The 23,502-nt window shown below is 34.8% G+C and overlaps 1 protein-coding gene across 35 annotated transcripts in view; it reads right to left on the bottom strand.

Moving 5' to 3' along the window:
- The window catches only part of CNTN1 (contactin 1), a 339,733-nt gene that overhangs the window by 265,388 nt on the left and 50,843 nt on the right, over positions 1–23,502 (bottom strand). For 4 of the 35 annotated variants that reach the window (XM_070270133.1, XM_070270148.1, XM_070270129.1 and 1 more), the window contains exon 2: positions 14,289–14,353. The exons of the other annotated variants lie outside the window; for them this stretch is intronic. The gene's annotated coding sequence lies outside the window, so the exon portion shown is untranslated. The remainder of the gene's footprint in view (positions 1–14,288; positions 14,354–23,502) is intronic. 35 annotated transcript variants of the gene reach the window in all.

Genomic DNA, 23,502 nt, shown 5'->3' with positions numbered 1-23,502 from the left:
TATCATTCTCTTATCTTTTCTCTCTGAACATAAATGAGTTCTTTCATACACCTTCACATTTTCAACAATCATTTCTAGATCTCTCACTTTAGTTTCAGAACCATTGATGCTCAATTCTTGAGTTTCCAGATGCTGCTAGAGGTCTCCTTTGTCTGAAACTCATGGTGCCCCTCTTCTTTAATCCCCCTCACAACTTCTTTATTTTCCTGTGGACTGTATTTCAGTTATTATTAGATGAGATAATATGTGTAAATGACATACCGTGGATGGCACACAGTAAGGCTCAGTATTTATCAGTCCCTTCTTCCTCATTTATCTAAGCTTGAAACATTAGTGCATTTTACTTCCACTTCTCTTGGAAAGTAAATGTGTGTAAAGTGGCAATCTTATTGGAGTCTACACCATTTTTAGTCTCCCTGTCCCACCCTACAGAAGCCCTTCTTTCTATTGCTTAGATAACCACAACTTTCTAACTAACCTCCTCTTTCCACTTTATCCTACACACTGATTCCAGATAAATATTCCTACTTCACAGCCTTAATCATCTGATTGGCCTGTTCAGATACATTCAATGGCTTCCCAACATCTGTTGAATAATAAATTTGAGCTTATGAAGGTACAGAATGATACTCGCATCCCTTTTGGTGAGCATAAATATTCAACTCAGAGTATTGGATTACTAGGTGATAGAAAACATGGTAAAAATCCTACAAGTATAAAGTTTATCTTCAAAGCATAGCACTTGAACAAGTGTTACAGAGTTCCCTTCCATTTTTCTTATTCCTTAATGTTAATTCCAGAATAGATTTTAGTTGTTTACTCTCTGGCTTTAAACTGCTCACATTACAATTAAAATTCCTGTTCTAGGTACATGACTATGGAACTCATCTTACCATAAAGTGAATGCAAGAGTGTATGGTTACAGACAAATGAGTGTGACTGTTTCAGTCTAGGAAAGAACATATTCTCATTGCTTTTTACTTATACAGCATATATGAAAAATAAATTTATCTTTAAGATTCAAATACTTGAAGGCAGTTTAGAAACAACACTTCTATTCAGAATCACTTGAATAATTCACAATTCTGTATAACGTCTACATTATATTAGGGTGCAGATAAAGCATAAATATGAGAAATAAGATTATACGAAAAGTTAGAAGTGAAGCCAAAATTAATATTATGATTTCTGGTTATCCAGGTTTCTCCTCAAGCAAACTTACTTTAATATATAAGTATAAGCATGATTTCTTGAGAACTCTAAGGAGCCAGGAGCCCTAAAGACTCAGGTTCGAATCCTCCTTTGACATCGGCCATGTGATTCCATCCAAATTGCTATGTGTGTATATCTCAAATGTCTTTATTTAGAAAACAATCTGCTGGGGACAGCCCAGCGGTGCACCACGGTTAAGTTCACATGTTCCGCTTCTCGGAGGCCAGGGGTTTGCTGGTTCAGATCCTGGGTGAGGACATGGCACCGCTTGGGAAAGCCATGCTGTGGTAGACATCCCACGTATAAATAGAGGAAGATGGGCGTGGATGTTAGCTCAGGGCCAGTCTTCCTCAGCAAAAAAGAGGAAGATTGGCAGTAGTTAGCTCAGGGCTAGTCTTCCTCAAAAAAAAACCCCCCAAAACAGAAAACAATCTGCCTCCTCAGCATGACTGCACAAGCGCTGAGGAGACCAATGAAGTGCATAGAACATAGTCTAAGATGAAGGAGAAAAGCCTCAAATGAAGAAGAAAACATTTATTTATTTTCCAAAGGAATTTCATTGTTTTCGCTCCTAATGCTACCCTAAGCTTTCTTGGCACTGAAGAGACCACACCCATAGAGAAAGAAAACCATCCCTCCCCCGCTCCACTTCCACACTCACACCTTTTCTCTGCATAGCACTTGGCAAGAGGGAGGGAATAAGGAACATTTAAATTGTTTTTGCAATTCTATAAAAATCTTTATAAAGTTGGTATGATTAAATAATTAGTATTATTAAATAATAACAGATTCTATATTTTATTTCTAGTCACCTACATTAGAAGTCCACCACCCACCCTAAGCCAATTTTTATTTTACAATTGGCCATTCTGGATGGTGCCATAGGCAACCACATCCCATAGCTGCCCATCCTGCTGGCTAACTCTGCAGCTCAGGTGCTCACAAAAACAGCGATACAAATCTCTCTCACTTATCAACGTTATTATTAGTTAATCCCAAGGCGAGGACTTTCTGAGCAACATAGATTAAATATTCTTAGATATCCTATTTCTGAACTGTCTAAACTAGACATACCCTCTTAAATATATAGTTTCCCGTCTCTTGCAGAATGTTTACAAGAGTAACATTATAAAAGAAATGATACTAGATGATTTTAATTTAATTGAAAATTAAGCTGCTCAGCTAATTATCCTAAAGCCAGTGTGAAAAAATGTGCATATTGATCAGTCAAGAAAAGACTACAGGGAATGAGGCTGGTGTAGAGGAAAAAATTCTGGTTTATAATCCATAAGAAGTGGTTTTAGCCCAGATTCTAATATGTTCTAACTGTGATCCTAAGTCAATGAGATTTTGCAAGTGTCATTTATTTTAAGCTATAGTACAATGTGATGTATTTCTAATGTGATTTCCTATTAGAATAACATATATGTCTAAGAGTTTCACGAGACTCTCTTGGATTTCTTTCCTGGGTTTCCAAAGGAGCAGGTTTCTCTGGTATGCGCACAAAGTATTTTATTAGCAAACGAAAACGCACTGAGGCTTCTGACTTGATAAGCAAAGCAAGATTCAACTCATGGGATTGGAAAACAATTAATTAAAATTGAAACCCTAATAAGGAGGTTTCCACATCATTAGTTTCATAATGCACCTGCCTCTGTTTATTTCACTGTCACTAGTAAAATTTAATTGCTTCATATTTCATATTTATTATTTTGCATATAGTATGTGCTTTAGATTATCCAACATATCTCAAGTAATAGAAAAAGCATTAATTAATCCAGGCCAGTCTTAGTCTCTTTTGCACGGGCTCTGATCAACCTTTTTTATACACACATTTTGGAAATTTTTGTGACTATATTTTTGTTAATTATATGTTATCTCTTAAGTCTTCTGTACTCCTCATAACAGCACCTAGCCTCTAAAATTCCAGTTTGAACCTTGATCTACAAATTGGTTTAAACTATATAGACACTCTTTAAAAATTATTTTCATGGCTTCAATATCCAAAGATCTGAACATACACACAAATACATAGTTAATAAAACCTAATGACAATATTTAAACAAAATTTTGAGATAGGAAATTTCTGGTTTTATTTTTACATGCTTTTTTTCAGCACAAATTTAATTCTTCTAGCACTAATTTCATATCCAGTTCCAAATAATATCACAGCTAAATGGCTTTTTAGAAAACACTCAAGGGGTTATAATTACTTCCTTTGAAAATTTTCTACATGAAAACACTGAACCTGAGAACTATTCTTTTTCCAGGTTGCTGACTTGGTGAATCTGTCCCCCCATCCCCTGAATAACTGGGGATATGAAGACTGCCAGTTTATTACAGACAGCTAGTTAAGATAACAGGCTAAGGATGAAATCTTGCCTAGACATATATTTCTACATTTATCACAATTTATTATTGCCTTAAAAATATCTAAACACAGTCCAGGGCCAGGACCCTGGTAATAACAAGAAGGTAATTGCCTCAGGTGCAAAATTTAAGGGGACCCCACAAAAATTGGTAATAAAGATAAGTAACATTTTAATGCAATATTCTAAAACCTCAAAATTAATGTAAAAATCTATGATGAACAAAATATTAAAATTTTAGATAAAGAAAAGATCTTATATAGCATATCCGGCTAAGTTAGTCCTCATGCTTGCCATTTATTTCATTTCACACTGGTTAATTGTAGAGTAACTACAGTTCAACTCGTAAATGTCAGTATAAAAGTCATTAAACAATAAATCTATAATTTTATTGTTTTTCCTCCCCTATAAATGGAATTTTAATTGTTGGCCATGGGCAAATGTGAGATGTTCTTTATATTCTGCTGTTTTCAAAAGAATCACATTGGTTGTGATATTTAATAGTACTAAAACTCATGTTTATTAGGAGGTCCAATTTAATATAATGCTATTCTTCTATCCTTATGAATAATTATCAGGTTGTTCGTATGCTTTAGATAAAGACATTATTGTAACTACTTAATTTCATTTTGATGGAATTATTCCATTTATTTTTAAGATTTTTTAAAAAGCACTTTGAATCCATAAATAAAAATAAGAATAATAAATTCTTTTACACTTCCACACAGACGCATTATGGTTAAGTGTGACTTTGTAATTTATAACAATGAATTGCAACTAGAGGATACCTACACCTTCTTAGACCCTTTGTTGATGCTGTTTTTGGAGAAGTGGCTCACACTGACCATCACAGCACACTGTTTTGGGGAAGACCATCAGAACTTGAATAGTTACATATAAATAACAGATGCTTATGTATAATAAAATCAAAATAAATAGTCCTTGACTGCAACAAGCATAAAGGTTTCCATTATTCAAAATTGGAGAAAATGTCAACAACGGGCACTGTAGACATCATTTCTTGCTGAAGCACCACTACTTTGTCTAAGTTTCTCATTTTGCATTTGAACGGAGGGGGCAGCCTTTCAGCTGACCTAACGAGCACACTGCTGCAAAATGAGTGGCCAACCTGTGTGCAATTGCAGTTCAGCCAGAAAGAATGCTAGTTCTTGGCTTCAGTGCTTTCTTTGAAGAAATTATTCAGGCCTTTCTGTGGCATGGAACACTGTGATCAGCCAGGAACTGTTAGAGATGAAAATAACCTTTCTTTGTTATAACCCCCAAATGTAGTACTTGTTTCAATCTCATAGGAGACTCTTGTACCTAGTTTAAAAAAAGCGGGGGTGAGGGGGGAGTGGGTGGAATCAGTCATGCCCTAGCCTTTTTCTATAAAGGATATGATTTCCTAACTTAATATGTGTTCACAAGGGATTTGTAAGAGCAGTAAAAGCCAAGTGCTTTAACAAAAACATAATACCATTTTGAAAGTGCTCAGATATGGTCAAAGAATGCTGAAGATAGAGGAGGAGGAGCTGATTTGAGAGCCCTCTCTACTCTTGCTAGTTGTACGATGTCGACTTCTGATTTGAAGTGTCCTTTTCCATAAAATGGCATTACTCATCCCCATGTCACAGAGTTGTGCTAAGAATTAGTAACATGACTACTATAAATAATTTGTAAACTATGAACTCTTACACAAATGTCATGAGGGAATTTAAAAGATAACAAAATATAGTAGAATATAAAGTAAGGCTGTAAAGCCAATCTCCATTGTACTGGGAAGAAAATTAATTTTAAAATTATTATCATCACACAGAAGTATGACCTGATAAATAAAGATACTGCAATGAAATAATTTCTTTTTTTTTTCCTTTTTGCTGAGGAAGATTAGCTCTGAGCTAACATCTGTGCCAGTCTTCCTCTACTTTATATGTGGGTTGCCACCACAGCATGGCTGACAGGTAGTGTAGATCCACACCTGGGATCTGAACCTGTAAACTCGGGCCACCAAAGTAGAGTGTGCCAAACTTAATCACTAAACCAGCGGGCAGACCCCTGAAATCATTTCTTACATTAATATTTTCCCTATTAGGAACATGAACTCAAAGATTGAAGAAATAATGATGCTTACAATTTACTAGGTTAGGGAAGTCAATTCATTAAGAAAAACACTTTAAAAGTTATTTTTACTTACAAAAAAATGAGAAAAACCTTTAGAAAAGTGGTTAGAAAATTATCTCAGTTTGAAGAGTATTTAAGTAACATAAAAAGAATGGACACTAAGAACAAGATAATTCCATTGTTAAGGAATAATTGAAGAGTCAATATTTTATAACATAGTATTATTAGACCACGAGTAATTACCAGAGTAGACATTATGTAAAATAAATTGGAAATTGCCAATACTCTTATTGAGTATGTTAAAAATGTATAGTTTCTTGCATCGTTACATTGGCTTTCCTTAAAATAACTTTATAAAATATAGATGTGCTTTGTATGGCAAAAGAATTTTGACTAAAGCATATAGAATTCTTAAATTTTATTTTTTATAATGATCAATTTCTCTTTTCTCCTATTCTACTAACTCTTCCTGGGAAATGTTACCCACTCTGGGTTTTCATTACTATTAGCATATGATTCTCTAATCTCTTTCCATTCCCAATCTCTCTTCTGAAGTCCACATTCCTATTTTCAATTATCTACTGGACATGATACTTGAATATTTCCCACAGACCCTCACCCTGTTCCAAAGAAACCTCAACATCTCTCACCTACTGACTTCTGCTTCTGTCCCTATATTCCAGTCTGATTGAAAAGAACTGTGACCCAGACAGTGACTCATGTCTAAAATGTGGCAGTCACAATCTTTCCCGACCTCAGGCCCATCTGATCAGTCACCAAATTAAGTGGATTCTACTTCTAAAACATTTGTCATGTTAGATTTCATCCCCACTTTCCAACTTCTTTTCTTATCCTCTCTCCCATGTATTGCGCTCTACTATATGATTTCTCTATTTAGAAACACCCTGTTGGGGTTTACTGGATAAGTGGAGTAGAAGAATCCATTCAAGGATTACAGGAAATTTAGTGTCACTGTCTCCTCCTAAAAGCTAGTAGCACCCTACAGTCATTGGCATGATCAACCTTCCCCATCTTACACATTTCTAAACACCTCAAAGGGTGATGATACAGTTCTCTAAAAATCTCATTAAATGTCCTGCCTCTGAGCCTTTAAAACCTATTCTTCAGTGCCTTTGGAATGCTCTTTCCTCCAACATCTGCCTAGAAAACTGTCAGGCACTTCTCAAGCCTCAGCCTGTAGGACCTTTTCTTCTCTGAAAACTTCCTCCAGCTAAATTGCCCATGCTCATCTCTATCTTCCACAGCACTGGATATATCTTTTGCACAGGATTTGCAAAATTTCATTTTAATTTGTTTTTGCATGTCTTATTCCCTTCAAGACTATGAGCTCCATCAAGGCATAAACCATGGTTTTGCATTTTTATATCCCCAGACCTGTAAACAGTAGGAGATTAATAAATGTGTGATTCCATTCATTCTTTCATGATTAAATAATGTTTTAAATTCTTTATCAGCAGAAAATATGGATAAATGTTATATGAGCTTTTTCTAACTGTTCTTGTTGAGGTTACCCAAATTACCTAAAATCAATAGTCACTGTTTTCATGTTACTTAACCTCTTAGAAGCATTCATCAAAATTAACCACTTAACTCCATCTTGAAACAGTTTTTCCTTGACTCTGTTAGCCAAATGCTTATGGTTTTCCTCTTTCTTTGCTAACCACTCCTTCCTGCTCTCCTCTGCTTGTTCTTCCCCCTCTGTTCTATCTCTGAAGTTGGAATGCTTTAGGAATCTTCTCTATCTAAACACTCCCCCAGGTGACCTCATTAAACCTATGCTTCTAAGTACTATTTACATGAATCCCTAAGCTATATATCCATTTTCAACTTTTCCCCTGAGCTCCAAATCTTTATATCCTACTGCTGAACTGACATTTCCACTTGGACGTTAAATAGGCATCAAAACTCAGCATGGCCAAACTTGACATATTCTTCCAACTAGTTCCTTTCTAAGTCTTCTCCTCAGAAAACATCACCACCATTTACACTGCAGCTTAAGCCATTAAAACAAAAATTTAGTTATTCTTGCTTCTTTTATTTACCTTACTTTCTCCATGTCCAATCTATTATCAAGTCTTGTTAGCAATATCCTTGACGAACCTAATATCTTAATATATATATGTGTATTACATATTACATTTATATGTATGACCTAAAATATATAATATGAAACATTGCACCCAATTACTGCAAATATACATTCTTTTCACATGTTTATGGGACATTTACAAATAGTGTTCTTATGCTGGACCAGAAAGCAAGACTCACAAATCTAATAGAACGTTTTCTCTAATCTCAGTGAAAATTTAACTTGAAATCATTAGCAAAAAATAGCTACACAATCCTCAAATGTTAGGAAATTAAGTAATATGCTGCTAAATAATCCATAGTTCAAAGAAGAAATTTAAAAATGCCTAGATTGTATGATTTCACAAAGGGAGGGATTATAAGGGAGATTTCTGAGATGCTTCTGTTTGCTTGTTCTTCCTTCTGAACAAGACAGCCTTAAAATTCCTCTCAGCTTGATTAAACTTTAGACAGGTTTCTTCCTATAGGCTCCTGATATCCTTTTTCTTAGAGTATTTACTTTAGAAAATTTTCAATTGTAAATTCTTTCTCTGCTCCTTTGAGACGTAAATTTTCTACTAGCCAGGAAAGTCTTTCTCAAGGACCTGGAAGCCATCCCTTTGAAATGTAATCATGAAGAAAAATAGCAACCCTATCTCCCAGTCTGATGGGAAAGTAGGAGCCTAACTTCAATAAGCAATAATTAGCAAACACAAATAGCCTAATCACATTGACCAATCTCTCTCTCTTAAGGTTCTCCAGTACATTTCCACTACCTCACTGTAGCATTTAAAAATCATCCTGCCTTTAACTCAGTGGAGTTGGGTTCAATCTCTTTCCTTCCACCATTGCAATAATCTCTCTCCTCTTTGCAATAGTCCTGAATAAAGTCTTCCTTGCATGTTTAACTGGTGTGGTACAATTTTTCTTTCATACTTCCAACCCACAGTTTCCAGAAAATCCCATTGGTAGATTACAGGATTGTTTACCAAATAATTACTTTCCCCCTATCCTCTCAATAGAAGGAGCATGTTTTCCCACTCTATTAATTTTGAACTTAGCCATGTGACTAGCTTTGGCAAATGCTAAGCATTGATGCAAGCAGAGGTGAATGAGCCATCTCTAAGCAAAGCCTTTAAAGGTGTTTGCCTGGTTTGACTTGGTCCATGCTATTCCTGTCCTCAACTCCTACACCCTGCCAGCATTTCCTCCACCTCCTGCTATCAGAAAAGCATGCCGAGGTAGATACTGACTCCTTGATGATATATTCTGAGAGACTCCAGGCCTGGAGTCTGAAACTTGGAGCAATGCTGTTGCAGACAATGCCCAGACACATGACTGAGAAATGTGTTCTTGTAAGCCACTGAGATTTTCAGCATAACGCAATATATTTACAGTAAACACGTGAGGTTTTCAGTGAATAAGCCATGGATGTTACACCCTTCTGAAGGCCCACTCTGTTTTCCACTTTTTGTTCTGTGGCACCCCGAACAAAGATCAAAATCCTTAACATGACCTACGAAGTCCGCCGTGATCTGTCCCCAGTCATCTCTTTTACCTCACTTTACTTCCATTTTCTTTTCTTTCTCTGCACACTAGCCACAGTAGCTTTCTTTCTAGTCTCCCAGTACACTATGTTCCTTCCCTCCATACATTTGCTCTTACTTTTTCCATTCTAAACATTCTTAGCTGCGTGGCTCCCTCCCCCCCCTTATTTACATAATAAAGTTCTACTACACCTTCAGATCTCCACTTAAATGCCTCTATCAGCAAAGTCTTTGCTGACCTTCCCTCAAGGTTTAAGTTCCTTTAATACGCAGATTTATAAACTCACCTTATTTACCTTCAGACCACTCATCTCACTTTTTAATTATATACTTTCATTATTATTATTATGTGATTAATTTCTGTCTCAGCCACTAGACATAAACCATAGAAGATAAGCAACCATGTAAGATATGGCTCACCATCATATCTCTGAAGCCTGCACATGGTATGGCACAAAGCAGGCTCTCTGCCAGTTCTAGGGAGGTTCAAACTCAGCTCCTTTCACACAACTCCCTTGCTCCTTTCACTATTAAATGCAGTAGAGTATTCGCCCTTGCACATTATATAAGGAGGCTTACTTTTCACTTTGTTTTATTTTGAACTCATGCTGTATTTGTGATTATACATCTTCCTCATCTCAAATATTGCAGATGACTTTTCTGCTTAAGTAGAATTTTACTTTGGATAAATTCTGATCATTTCTCTGAATTTTCAAGATCACTTTAAATTCTAATCTGTCCTCTAAAGTGATAGTCTTCACTGTGTGCCCATGAGCTAATTATTTTCTCTCTCATCTTGATTACCTACGCTGTTAAAGAGTGCACTTAGCAGGCCATCTCTGATAAATGTATTCCATAAAATGTCAAGGGTGTGCCCTAAATCTCTCTTATAGGGCAATTTAAACCAATTTCTTCTTCTTTGGAAATGATAAACGGATAACTTAGAAGTGATCTTTTTATATTTATAAGAGTGAAATCCATGATGTAGGCACTCAGTATTCCTCTCAAAGAGAAAAAAATCTAGTTTAAATATATGCTTAGTTGTAGCAACCCAAAGGTTAATACAGTTGAGCCTGATTGTGAATTAAAGAGGAAAAAAAAGCATACAGTCTGGAATAGAAGACCTGGTCCTGTCTATGCTAGTCAATATGCATGGTAACAACTGATGCTAACAAAAAACACAGAGTAATCAGTTATCCTGCATTGCCGTTCAGCTTAAATTAGAATTCTGGTGTTAATTTGAAAGTTTGATTAAGCTTAGAAATTTAGCCTATTCAAAATAACATTCTAATTTCTCTGTGATTCTAGCCCTTAATGATTATTCATTGAAAAGACAAAGAGCTCCCAAAATCCAAATGAACAGAAAAAAAAATTCTACCTAGGGAAAAAACTGGTAAGATTAAAATGAATATAAAATAAATACTCATATCTGCAACTGCTATAAATCAGTAGAAAAAAAAAATTCTCACTCTTCAGAGTATTTTAAACTTATCCATGCAAGAAATAACCTAAAACTCAAAATATATTTTAATGCCCCATGTCCAATGCCAAGCTGACAGCCAGCAATCAAAATTGACTGAATCAAATATTTTAGAAATAGTTTGCTAAAACTTTCCAGGGGGAAAAAAGAAAACTGGAAATTAAAGAAAAATAAATCTTATATTATCATAATTTCCTGAGTCAAATATACTTTAAAAAGATACCCTCTATGATAATATGAGAAAATTGTGTTGCATAAATAAAAAGAAGTGTTACTACACTAATTAATAAAGTATATTTTTCTAAGAATTGGTACAAATGGGAAATACTAAAAATTTGAATGTGTTTAGATAAATCTCTGACAGTTCCTTAGTAAATGAATTGTCAATATTCCAAATTGTATTTCACTTACAGATGTTAATGTGTTTATTTGCAAAAAGGTTGCCTGTCAAATACATTTGTGAAATACATGTAATCTTCTCTGAAGAAGGCTACATGCAATTTTCTCTGAAGATTGTAATACACATTTCCAATAAACCTGTTTAATTGGACTGATCCAGATTTTTTTCTAAACTTATTTGACAGAGTAATTGTTTTTCCCCTGAGACAATTCAGTGTTCTGGGGCATATAGTTTGGGTAAAGTTAAATTAGAGGAAGCCAGGTAAAAGAGTACATCCATAGCCTCTAACTATGAGATCAAAGAAGAAATGCTGTGTTAGATACCTCTAATTAGAACTAGTAAGGTTCTTATTTTATTTGCCAAAACTGATCCCATCTGATAAACCTTATATTAATGACTATTAATTGAATAATTTGAACTGTAACTCATATTTATCCTTATAAAATAAAAACAAAACACAGAACAAATGCCAAATACAATTCAAAAACATTTCCTGAAAAAAGGAAAAAGATTTGAAACTATATTTTGTTTGTTTGGTTGGTTGGTTGGTTGTTTTTTTTCTTTTTTTTTTTTTTTTTGAGGAAGATTAGCCCTGAGCTAACTACTGCTAATCCTCCTCTTTTTGCTGAGGAAGACTGGGCCTGAGCTAACATCCATGCCCATCTTCCTCTGTTTATACGTGGGATGCCTACCACAGCATGGCTTTTTGCCAAGCGGTGCCATGTCCGCACCCGGGATCCAAACCGGTGAACCCTGGCCACCAAGAATCAGAACGTGCAAACTTAACCGCTATGCCACTGGGCCGGCCCCGAAACTATATTTTGAAGGTCACACTGCATACCTCAAAAAATAACCCACCCCACACCAAAGCATACTCTAGTAAAATTATCAGACTTTAAAGAAAAAGAGAAAAATCTTTTGGGCATCCGTATACAATGACCAAGTCACTTATTAGAGAAAGAAAGAAAATCAGACTGTCATCTCAATAGCACTCCTTTATTTATATACACATTTGTAAATATAAATAAATAAAGATATACAGCCTATCCAGGCTGCAATTCATCTACTAAAATACGTATACATATATATTTTTAAAAAACAAATAAGCTATTTTTTGGCTAAATGAGGGGATGAAAAGAATAGAGTGCAAGACATGAGCTACAAACTAGATATTTTGAATACAATTTATTTTGTACTTTTGTCATTGAACCACGTAAATATTTCAGGTACTTATAAAACAAAACCAAATTTTAAACAAGGAGATTCTAAAATTAAAAATAGAACCAAACCAATAAACCCAAATCTGTATCCAGTTGGGATAATCACATTAAGAGCAACTATTCCTAATGAGGACTTGCTACTCGACGAGCATAACGTCTCAATTATGCGAGATGAGCAAGCTCTAGAGATCAGCTGCACAGCACTGTCCCTATGTTAACAGGATTGTATCACACATATAAGAATTTGTTAGGAAGGGAGATCTCATGTTCTTACTATAATAAATTTAAAAAAAAACACACACACATTCCCAGTAATTTGACCTCAGATTCCTAGTAGGCTTTTCTATGGGGGAAAAGAACTGCAAAAAAAAAAAAACACCCAAATTACCTGCTATCAGTAATAATAATGTTAGCAGTAGGGTTGTGTATTGTAGACACTGTTCTGTGCATAATGTTCGATAAAATAAATGTGTGATTTTTGTGATAATATCATTTTATCACCCCTGATTTTCCTGACATAAGGATCCTTGGCACGGGAGAAAGGAAATATAGATGTAAGATGGAAGAGATTAACTAGAATTCCTGAAGTCTTAAATTTCAACTGTATAAATCAGTATGAACTAACATATTTGATGTTTGAAATCAAAACAATACATATTTTTCCTACTCTGTCAACTAAAACAACAAAAACCAATAATCAACCAGTGGCAACAGGATCTGCTAGCAAGAAAATTGAAGAAATGCTAAAGGAATCATAGAACTTGAAGAAAATGGTTGATTCCAGATTCAAGGTAAGTTATGTACAAGTGGGTGGAGTATGAGAAAACCAGATGCACCTTGAGTTGATAACTGCTGAAACCGGGTCGCGTGTGTATAAGGATTCATCATACTTTTAGATCTAGTTTTGTACATATAAGAAATTTTTCATAATACAAACAAAACAAAACGAACCAGATCTCATGGTCTATTGGGATGCTGAGTCTGCTCCAATGCCAAGTTGAAAGCCCATGAAGGTTATTCATAAATGTTTCATAAGCTGCAGAAAACACAATTTTGAAGCAGCTAGAAAGGGCTACATTCCAACAGGTAATCTAAATGATGGTAACCTCTTGCCGTTATAGTCTAACTGGGTTTTACTCGAAAAAAGTTACGTGTATTTCTTAGTTCGAGGTCTGCAATGGACTGAATTGTGTCTCCCCTAGATCCCTATGTTGAAGCCCTAACCCCCAAAGTGATGGATGGTATTTGGAGATGGAGACTTTGGGAGATAAATAGGTTTAGATGAGGTCATCAGTGTGGGGCCCTCATGAGGGGATTAATGTCCTTAGACAAAGAGACACTAGAGAACTTGCTTTTCTCTCTCTCTGGCATGTGAGGACACAATGAGAAAGTGACCATCTGCAGGGTAGGAAGAGGGTCCTCACCAAAACCTGACCATGATCTTGGACTACCCAGCCTCTCGAAATGTGACAAAATAAATTTCTTTTGTTTAAGCCATCCAGAGTATGGTATTTTTTTATGACAGCCCAAGCTGACTAATACAGGGCCTTTGTCTTGGGGCTCAATAAATAGTAGCAGAATTTAAAATGGTAGCTGATTTCTCTTTAAGTTGCCTATAAAATTCTCAAAACACTAAAAGAACACTTTGTTTTAAATTTGAAATATTCTGAGTATATAAACATAAATCAACTACTGTGTAAAATATTCATAATACAAGAGGCTAAAAATGTAAATGATTAGAAACATTAAATCACTGACATGATTACAGAATGACACATTATAAAAATAGGGCAGCCACAATTAGAATCATGCTACATAATAACCGTCTACAATGTGGAAAAAATTTCTTGCCTTGGGCATCAAATTAAGGTGAATAGTTTTCTTCTGCATAAGAAAATGAATAACGCATATCCAGTCTGTTAAAGAGAAAAGAAGGGAAAACGAATTTACATTTGTTATCTTAATTAATCCTTGACAACACCAAGGGCTCGTTCCACTACATCATGCTATTTCTAGTTTTCTACATATATACTAAATAGCAGTTAATTAATTACCAAATATTTCTACTTACTACCAAACTACCAAGTAGAGTACTTACTACTCTAGTACTGTGTATTTAGCACAAAAACATAAAGATATTTAATTATTTTTATATAAAGAGAAAATAGAGATAGATAAATGGTTTTCTTTTTTTTATAAGATTTTCAATTCATCTTTAGTTGGGTTTTTAAAAAAGTGAGTAAAGGGTACAGTCCCACTGAGGAGAGCATCAAGCTTACAGTTGTGAGTGCTAATCTGTGCTAATAGCTGACCATTGACTAAGTACAACAGTGTGTATGATAGTGACAGTCAAAATCAATAAATCAGGAGATAACTATACTTCAAGGTTATTATTCCAGTGGTGAGAATTTCTTGAAGTAATGGGTGACATCATCTTTGAGTCCTAAATCTAATAACTACCACAAGGCAAACAGCACCTTACCTTTATACCATTTTCCTACTTGTGTTTCTAATCACACCATTCTTAAGGAAAGGGTTGTGAATAGGAATTCTGATGAGAAGAATGAATGCTCGGAGTTGGAAGATTGCTTTAAAAAGTATACTTGGTTTCTGGAGGAAGTCACAGGAAAATGGAAGAGAATATTTGACCCCCTAAATTTTCATGCATTCAGTCAACAACTAATTATTGGCTGCCTACTATGTGCCAGTAATTATAAGTGTGGGAAATCAGCCACAAACAAGACGAGCAAAATCACTGTTTTCTAAGTACTTATATTCTATAAGAGATCCAGTGTATGAAAACAAAGAAATAAACAAGATAGTCTTAATTAGTTATAAATGCTATTAAAATATAAAACAAGTAAAAATACAAAGTAGAGAGGTCCCCTTGAGGGACCATTTAGATTTAGGCAAAGCCTTTGAAGGAGATGATAGTTGAGCAAAGACCTAATTAATGAGAAGGAACACACTATTGGGAGGTCTGGAGGAAAAACATTCTAGGCATAGGAAGTATCTAGTACACAGGCTCTCCCTAACAACCCTTAGCTTTGAATCTCATGGTAATAGATTGTATCATCCAGTTCCCCTTTTTGGTATAGTCATCTATCCTTTTCTCAGAAATCTTTGCTCACTGTCACAATCTCCAACACTAATCTTACCTCAGTTTTTGGTGGTTTCAATATTTATATGCAGGATTCCTTCAAAACGCTGGCCCCTGACTTCCTTTCATTCAGTGATATTGTCATCAACACTACTTTAGCTCCTCTGGTCATATCAGTAAGGAAATCCCTCCATAATATGTCTTTCTAGAATCACACTGCCGACCACCACTGAATCCAAGAGCAAAGAAGTTAAAAAATCTTCCCTAGAGCAAAAACTTTGAGATAAGCTTTGTTAACTGCAGCTGTGCATATTTGGCATAATCAGCTGTTGTTCAAAACTAACCAGGTGTTGGTGCTGGCCCAGTGGCATATTCCTTAAGTTCCTGTGCTTTGCTTCAGTGGCCCGGGGTTTACTGCTTCAGATCGTGGGTGTGGACCTACACAACACTTATCAGGCCATGCTGTGGCAGGTGTCCCACATATAAAATAGAGAAAGATGGGGACAGATCTTAGCTCAAGGCCAATCTTCCTCAGCAAAAAGAGGAAGATTGGCAGTGGATGTTAGCTCAGGGCTAATCTTCCTCAAAAAATAAAAAACTAACCAGGTCTTTCTGTCCCTCCTTCGTATATGAGTGAGCTGCCTTTCTCAGGAAGTCAAGGTCCAGACATCAAGATTCAGCCTCACAAGGCCAAATGAAGGCTGAAGATGAAAACTAACCAGAAGTCTAGACAGTCAAGGGAAAAGAAAATCAGTTTTCAAGGCAAAACACAGGCTGGGTGGGAAGGCACCAACTAACCAGTAAGGCCACATGCTCCTCCTCCCCTACTTAAAACCCCAGTGCATGCTCTCCCTTCCTTATATAAAACCTCAGATAAAAACCCTATCTTTTTTCCTTCGACAAGGTGGATCTGAGTTCTAACTTCCATCTCCTAATCTGGCTTCCTTGCAATAATAAACCTCTTCCCTTGCCACAAGTCTGACACCCCAGTTATTGGCCCTGCTGTGCAGTGTGTAAATGAACCTGTGTTTGTCTTTGGTAACACCACCTCCTTCCTTCCCAGTTCACTTACTCCAAGCACCCTGATCCAACAATTCTCCTACCCCACCAGGAGCTACAATCCATGGATGTACCACCTGTTTTCTGTCCCTCATCTCCAACTCATGTCCTCACTAATTTCTTTACTCATCATAAATTTCATGATACATCACTAAAATCACTCATATAAAACTCCAACTCCCTTGACACTTTCTTGCTTCACTGTATTTTTGACCACATCCAATGCTAGTTAAAAATCAATTCCACCTATTCTGCACCTGTGTATCTAAACATGGCTGGAAAAACAAATCACATCACACAATCATACTGAATGGTTTCACCTTACATTCATGAACAGTATCCTGAAAAGGGCTATTAAACCAGACCGTTCACTCTCCATTCTCCTAGATGAGTGTTTCATACTTACTCTTCTCTCCTTAAATGGTGAACATTTCCTCCCCTGTTTCCATCCTTAATACACCATGTAAGTGTTATTCTTCTACAAAACCAAAACTTCCACTTGTGCATGAGATCCCATCCCCTAACCTACTAGCATCACTACAGTAAGTCTCCCCTCTTCTTCTTGAATTAACAATTTATTTCAACACCCACTGTTCATTACCATCAACACACAAAGTTGCTGTTACTGTTCTTTTCCCAGATAGATTTCTTTAGAAGAATAAGTAATAAGAAATAGGAAAACAAGTAACTGGTTTTTTCTGGAAGAATAAACAAATAAATAGTAATAATAACCAAGTAATTTTAAAAAGTTACAGAATTTATGAAAGTGTGGTTGTATTAAAAGTATTAGAACATATTATAAAGCAATGATAATATGAAAAGTGGTATTAAAAATAGAAATAGAGTTTTTACAATAGACTAGGGGTACATAAACAGATCTAACATTATATGTGATTATCATGGCATTTCAAAACACTAACAAAAAACAGGTAGATTAAAAAAATAATAAAACTATGAATTTATTGACAACCAGGGGGAAATTTGCAACATAAATATGAGAAAAAGAGAAAATATTAAAACACAAATAATTGTTGTAAATTATTGTCCAAAAGAAAAAATTGGGCAATGCATATAATTAAGAAATTCAAAAGAAGATTTAGAGATAGGCAGTAATTTATGAAAAAATATTTAACTTTACAGATATTTAATAATATAAAACAAAAGTGAGATACCATTATTGCTTATAGTATATATTTAACATTTTTAAACTTATAATTATAATTTATCACATATATTTATATATACATACATAATATGCATATCTATCTATCTATCAATAAAGTGTACCCAGTATTGTGAAACATATAAGAAAGTGAGGATTCTCATACTAGTTGGGATATCAGCTGATAACTTCCTGAAGGTAACTTGCAAATATGAGGCAAAAATCTAAAAAATGTGGTTATTTTATAACAGGAAAAGATTAAAAGCAATATAAATTTCCAATAGTAGGAAATTAAATAAGTAAATTATAATACATCTGTATGTTAGAATGTGATAGAGGAATTAAAAATCATAATCTTGAAGAATATGTAAAGATATCTGATGTTTCTCTAGGCATACTGCCAGATCTAAAAGTTGGTTACAAAATAGTATGAAATAAATGGTCTCATTTTTCTAAAATATTCACTATAAACAATACACCAAAAAATCTTAGGATAGCAGAGTATTAAGAGTGGCTATTCTGAGTTATGGAGCTATGGGTAATTGTAATTTTCTTCAGTATTTTCTATCTTTTTTATAGCAGTATATTCAGAAATTTAACAGGGCAAAAAGTATTGAAGATGAAGATGGTGAAACAAAAGGAGGCAAGTTGGGAAGGAGAATAAGGTTTTCTTCTCTTCACTCCTTTTAGCAGAATTAGTCAGAATCCCTAGCACCTCAGGGTTGTCAAATGGTTTGCAGCCCTGTGCATGGGAAAAACTAGCTTACTGCAGGGTTGGGACAAATCTCACTCTATCCTCACCATCACCACAACGACATGTGCCCATATTTAATTATTAAAACCACAAAGAGCAATGACGTATAGTGCCTTGATGAAGAGATTCTAGGCTCTACATTCCAAGAATGTAGCTTAGGTGGTCATAGAGTATTTCTGCACTTCCAGTTTTAATTATAAAATAAGTGGATTTTTTGAGATATCCTCTTTACCTTCATCCCTTAAATTACTTATTTGCTTTATTTAGTAATTTGGATGAGAATAAGAAGAAACATAGCACTATTGTTTTTATAAATCAGATGTTATGTATCTAAAAAAAGATTCTAAAGCATTCTAGAATTTAAAATGCTACTTTTCAAATTTTGTCTTTAACTTGTGTGATATTTTAAAACACTGAGTAATAATCTTCGAAATTATTGGAAACTCCTGGTAATAGAGATTAGAATTATAAACAATTTACCATACTATGGAATTGTCTTATTTGGAATTAGATAAAATAACCACAAATTGAAACCCAAACTTGGATACATTCATTAATGCTAACACCAAGGGGAAGACTGTGGGACAAGCCTAATCCCATACAGATAACACAGATATTTTCCAAAATTGTATAAGATAAGGATAAGGTTTCCACTACATGAAATATTTTGATGTCGTCACATATTTCAGCATTTTAACAGGAGTTTCTAGAACCTTAAAAGTCCTAAAGTTATAGTCTCTTGACTCAAGCAAGAGAGTATTGTTCAGAGGACAATGAATGTGCTACACACGTTGTAGCTCTGAAACAGTGAATTTAGGACAAGTTCAATTGCACCAAGGCATGGGCTAATAAACATCAAACAGAGCAGTCATTGTGAGCCCAGGCTCATCTATTATAAACATGTGATCACACAGAGCACAACAAAGTCTTTGTCCTTCCATTAGTGCACAGTTGTCAAAGGGACTTATATATTCTAAATTTATTTTGTTAACTTGCTCATAAAAAGCAATCCAGTGTTTTATAAATGTAAATATGTTTTACAAATATAAACTAATCAAAATATCAAGTAAAAAGGTGAAGTTTCCCTCCAATCATATTCAGATAAATAAAAATAAATGATTATACAAAAATTGGATTTTAAGAATGATAAAATATAGGTCACGAGATTTTGCAGATGTGCCCTGTCAAGTATAATTTTCTTATAATAAAATCTTTGATTTATAAGGCTTTTAGAGAATATATAATCTCATTTGACCAATGTAACAACACTTTGTGATCGAACAGATATTGCTAATTTACACGTGAAGAAGCTATGGCTCCACAAGGCTCTTTCCTTTGCACAAGTAGCTAGTTATATTGTGCGTACAGAACCACAGTGTTCTGAAACCTAGTATATTGTTCTTTTCACTGAACCATAGAGTTTCTGTACAAAATCCTTGTTCATATAAATGCCATAAACTGAAAATCAAGGTTGCCTGTTTTGCAGTTTATCATGGCTTCCTCTTGTGATGTCAAGTGACCCCATGCACTTTGTGAATTTCCCTTAGTTCTGCCATGCCCTGGAACCACGTTTTTTATTTCTTTCTCCTTTGACTCTTTCTTCTGATATAAAATTTAAAAATGCTTAAGTTTCCCTAGGCTAAAAGACACAACCTAAACCAGACTGTAAGATAGTCAAGGGCTGAAATTTTTGTCAGTTTTGTTCACAGTGTCCACTTTGCTCAAGGCTACCTGCAATAGTGGCTGGTATAGAGGAGAAACTTAGTAAACTTTCATTAAAACATAAAACTTCTCTTCAATCCACCTCACTTTAAAGCTACTAAACTCTCATGACGTTTCCTTTAACTGCCATGGTCAAATATCCTGAAACTTCAGCCAACTATATTGTAGCTTCAAACCTATCCCTCTTCAGAAACAATTACCAGTTAAATAATCAATAACCTCCTAATTTTCAAAATGCAATGATCTCTTTTTAGTCTTCATTCTATTGGAATTCATTTAAAAACCAAACATTCTTTCTTGTAAATATTCATCTAGTTAGCACTATTGCTATTTTAGTCTAGTTTTCTTTCTCTCTCTCTGTTTTCTTGCTCTTTTGCTGCCATCTCTTCCATTACCTAAACAAATAATGAAATTCTTTCACTTGACCTTGGCCTCTTCTCACTTTGCTAGTTCTCCCTGGCTATATCTTTTACATCGTGGTGTAAATAACCATATCCCTGCCACTAATACCCAAATCAGTTTCTAGTCTTCGTCTCCTGACTGAGCAAAAGGATTGAATATCCTCTCTTCGTAAATGACCCACAGGACCTCAAATATAACATCTTCAAAATCAACATTTTTTTCTTTATAATTCCCTTTTACCAAAGTGAGTTCTCTTGAGTTTTTACACTTCCATTCCCTTACTAACATTTTTCTCTTTTTCTGATTCTCAACTGCTATCTATGCTTTCTATTTCTTTGGGGGGAAAAAAGATGCAATCAAAAGAGAACTTCGAAATACTGCCAGTACCACATCCACAAAATTAGTTTAATCTGGATCCATATATTACATCTTCTGTTAATATGCATGAGCTGCCCTACTCTTAACCTACAGTTAATCCTTCCTTATATACCTGAAACCCATCCATACCTTTCTATTTACTCAGAGACAATACTCTAGAATATTTTCCCCTCTTTCTCTGCCTCTTTGATTTTTACACTCTACTGGATGATTCCCATCATCATGCAAATCTGATTTTAAAAAATTTTCCATCTTAAAAATGATAACAAGCCTTCCTTGATCCACATACCCATCCAACTACTGTTCCATTTCTTTGTTTCATTTACAGCAAAACTCAAAAGAGCTGCCAATACTATTTCCCCTTCTTCTTCTCCCATTCTCTTGAACCAATTCAATCAGGCTTATATTCCCACCAATCCATGCCATAGCTCTTGTCAAAGCCCCAGTGATGTCTACACCACCAAATTGATAGTCAATCCTCGGTTCTTATTTTACAGGAACTGGTAGGAGCATTTGACACAGTACATCACCTCTTCCTTCTGGAGATAGTTTCAAGTCTTCTCTAACCATGCATATAAAAGAGTGAAAATCTTATCCCCAACATCCCAGACCCCAGCGCTGCTTTTTCCACAGATTCCCTCTACTCTTTGTCCAGCTTTACTGAAGCTCTTCACAGCATCTATTGCTGTCTGACATATATTTACTTTTTGTGAACTGTAAGCTCCATAAGGGCAAGGTCTTTGTGTTTATACCAGTCTCAGACCCATATTAGGCACTCACTGAACAGCATTTATACTATTTATTTTTACTATTTATGCTATTATACTAATTAATCAACTTATTTCAGACCCTCCTAATTCTTACCTGCAACTATATCATGTGACAACCAAATGAATATTTCTATCTCAAGTTTCTTTCCCTTTAAATCTACTTTCCATGCTGTTATCATTCCAAAGCATAAATTAAATTGCATAGTAAATAAATCTACAACAATGGTAACATGCTAAGAAGAAGGAATAATCAATATAATGTCTTGCATGACCTGATCAAAGTACAGCAAAACTCACCTTTTACTGAACATTTGCATTAGCCAATTGACATATCTTTTAATTGCTATTAAAAATACAGTACCTAGTAGCACTTTATAGCAGTCAAGATCATATATACCTGGACTATAATTGTGGCTCTGCCATTCCATGATTTTGGTCATGTCTGAACCTCATTTTTATCATCCACAATAATGCAGTGATCATGCATAAGAGCTTGTTTCCAGGGTTGTTGGGAGAATTAAATGAACTAATACATATAACTACTACTATTGCTATTATATAGATACGCATTTTGCTCAGTGCTCACCCAGAACCTCATACCTACCAGGTTATTAATAAAAAAAGTTATTGAACTGAACTTATGCTCTGGCTCCTAGCCATGCAAAGGAAGCCTTGTCTCCTTCTTTTGAAAAATATCTCAAGTAGTATTAACATACCTCACAATATTTGCAAACACATGTATATGACTTAAGCATAATCATCAAAAGAAATATTTTTTCAATCAAAAATGTCACTGTGTTGTGGTGGGTTAAACTGAAAAATGGACAATGGAGATATAAGCTGTCTACTTTAAATACACTACACATCTATTTTGCTACCATACCCGGTCCACTGTGTGAAATCTATGAATATTAACTTACGGTGACTTACTTTAAATCTTTAAAAGGGGACAGCTCTGTACAGTTCCTGAACTGTTCTTACAAAATGGAATTGAATTCCAGAGAGATAGTAAAGTATTGGTGCTGTTTAGATAGCACTAATAAATCAGAAGACCAAGTTAATAATTTGTACAACAATTGAAAGAATTAAACAGAAATAATTCTTTAATGTCAAAGAATGCTATGGTATAGCAAAGACCAGGTATAAGAATCTAAGGGGTGTTCTATCTGTTTTTAAGTCTAACACATTTTAATTTAACTTGGCAAGAAAAGATATATTACAAATACACATTGCACCTATAGTTTAAACTATTGCTTATTGTACAAGCATTTTTTTCTTCTACTAAATTATTTCTTCAGCTTGATTCCTCTGACCTTATGTCACTTTTTTTTTATGCTTGGTGGTCTCCAAATAGAGCTGTCATAGATAAATAATTGATTAAATTAGTAAGGAAACAAATGTAATAAATTATCAAATATATAAGACATTAGAAGCCAATATAGTAATATCATTTTTGAGATGAAATGAAAACAATGAGCATAAAAGCCAAAATTCTATTTAAACACAGTTTTGGTTTTCATTGTGCTTTAAATATCTGGAGTACAACAACAGTAGTATTTATAAATGAGCACGGCAGTTATCAAGCAAAACAACTATTCCAACATGAAAATAAATATCCTGAGAATAGACTACAATATACATGCACAACCAATCTTCAGAAACTTTGAATTATTTCAGAACATTTTGGGAACAGTGTTATATAATTTACCTGGATTTAA

Source organism: Equus caballus, chromosome 6 (genome assembly GCF_041296265.1).
Source record: "Equus caballus isolate H_3958 breed thoroughbred chromosome 6, TB-T2T, whole genome shotgun sequence".
Lineage (NCBI taxonomy): Eukaryota > Metazoa > Chordata > Mammalia > Perissodactyla > Equidae > Equus > Equus caballus.
Note: the sequence above shows the minus strand (reverse complement) of the source record. Positions and strands in the feature narration are given on the sequence as shown.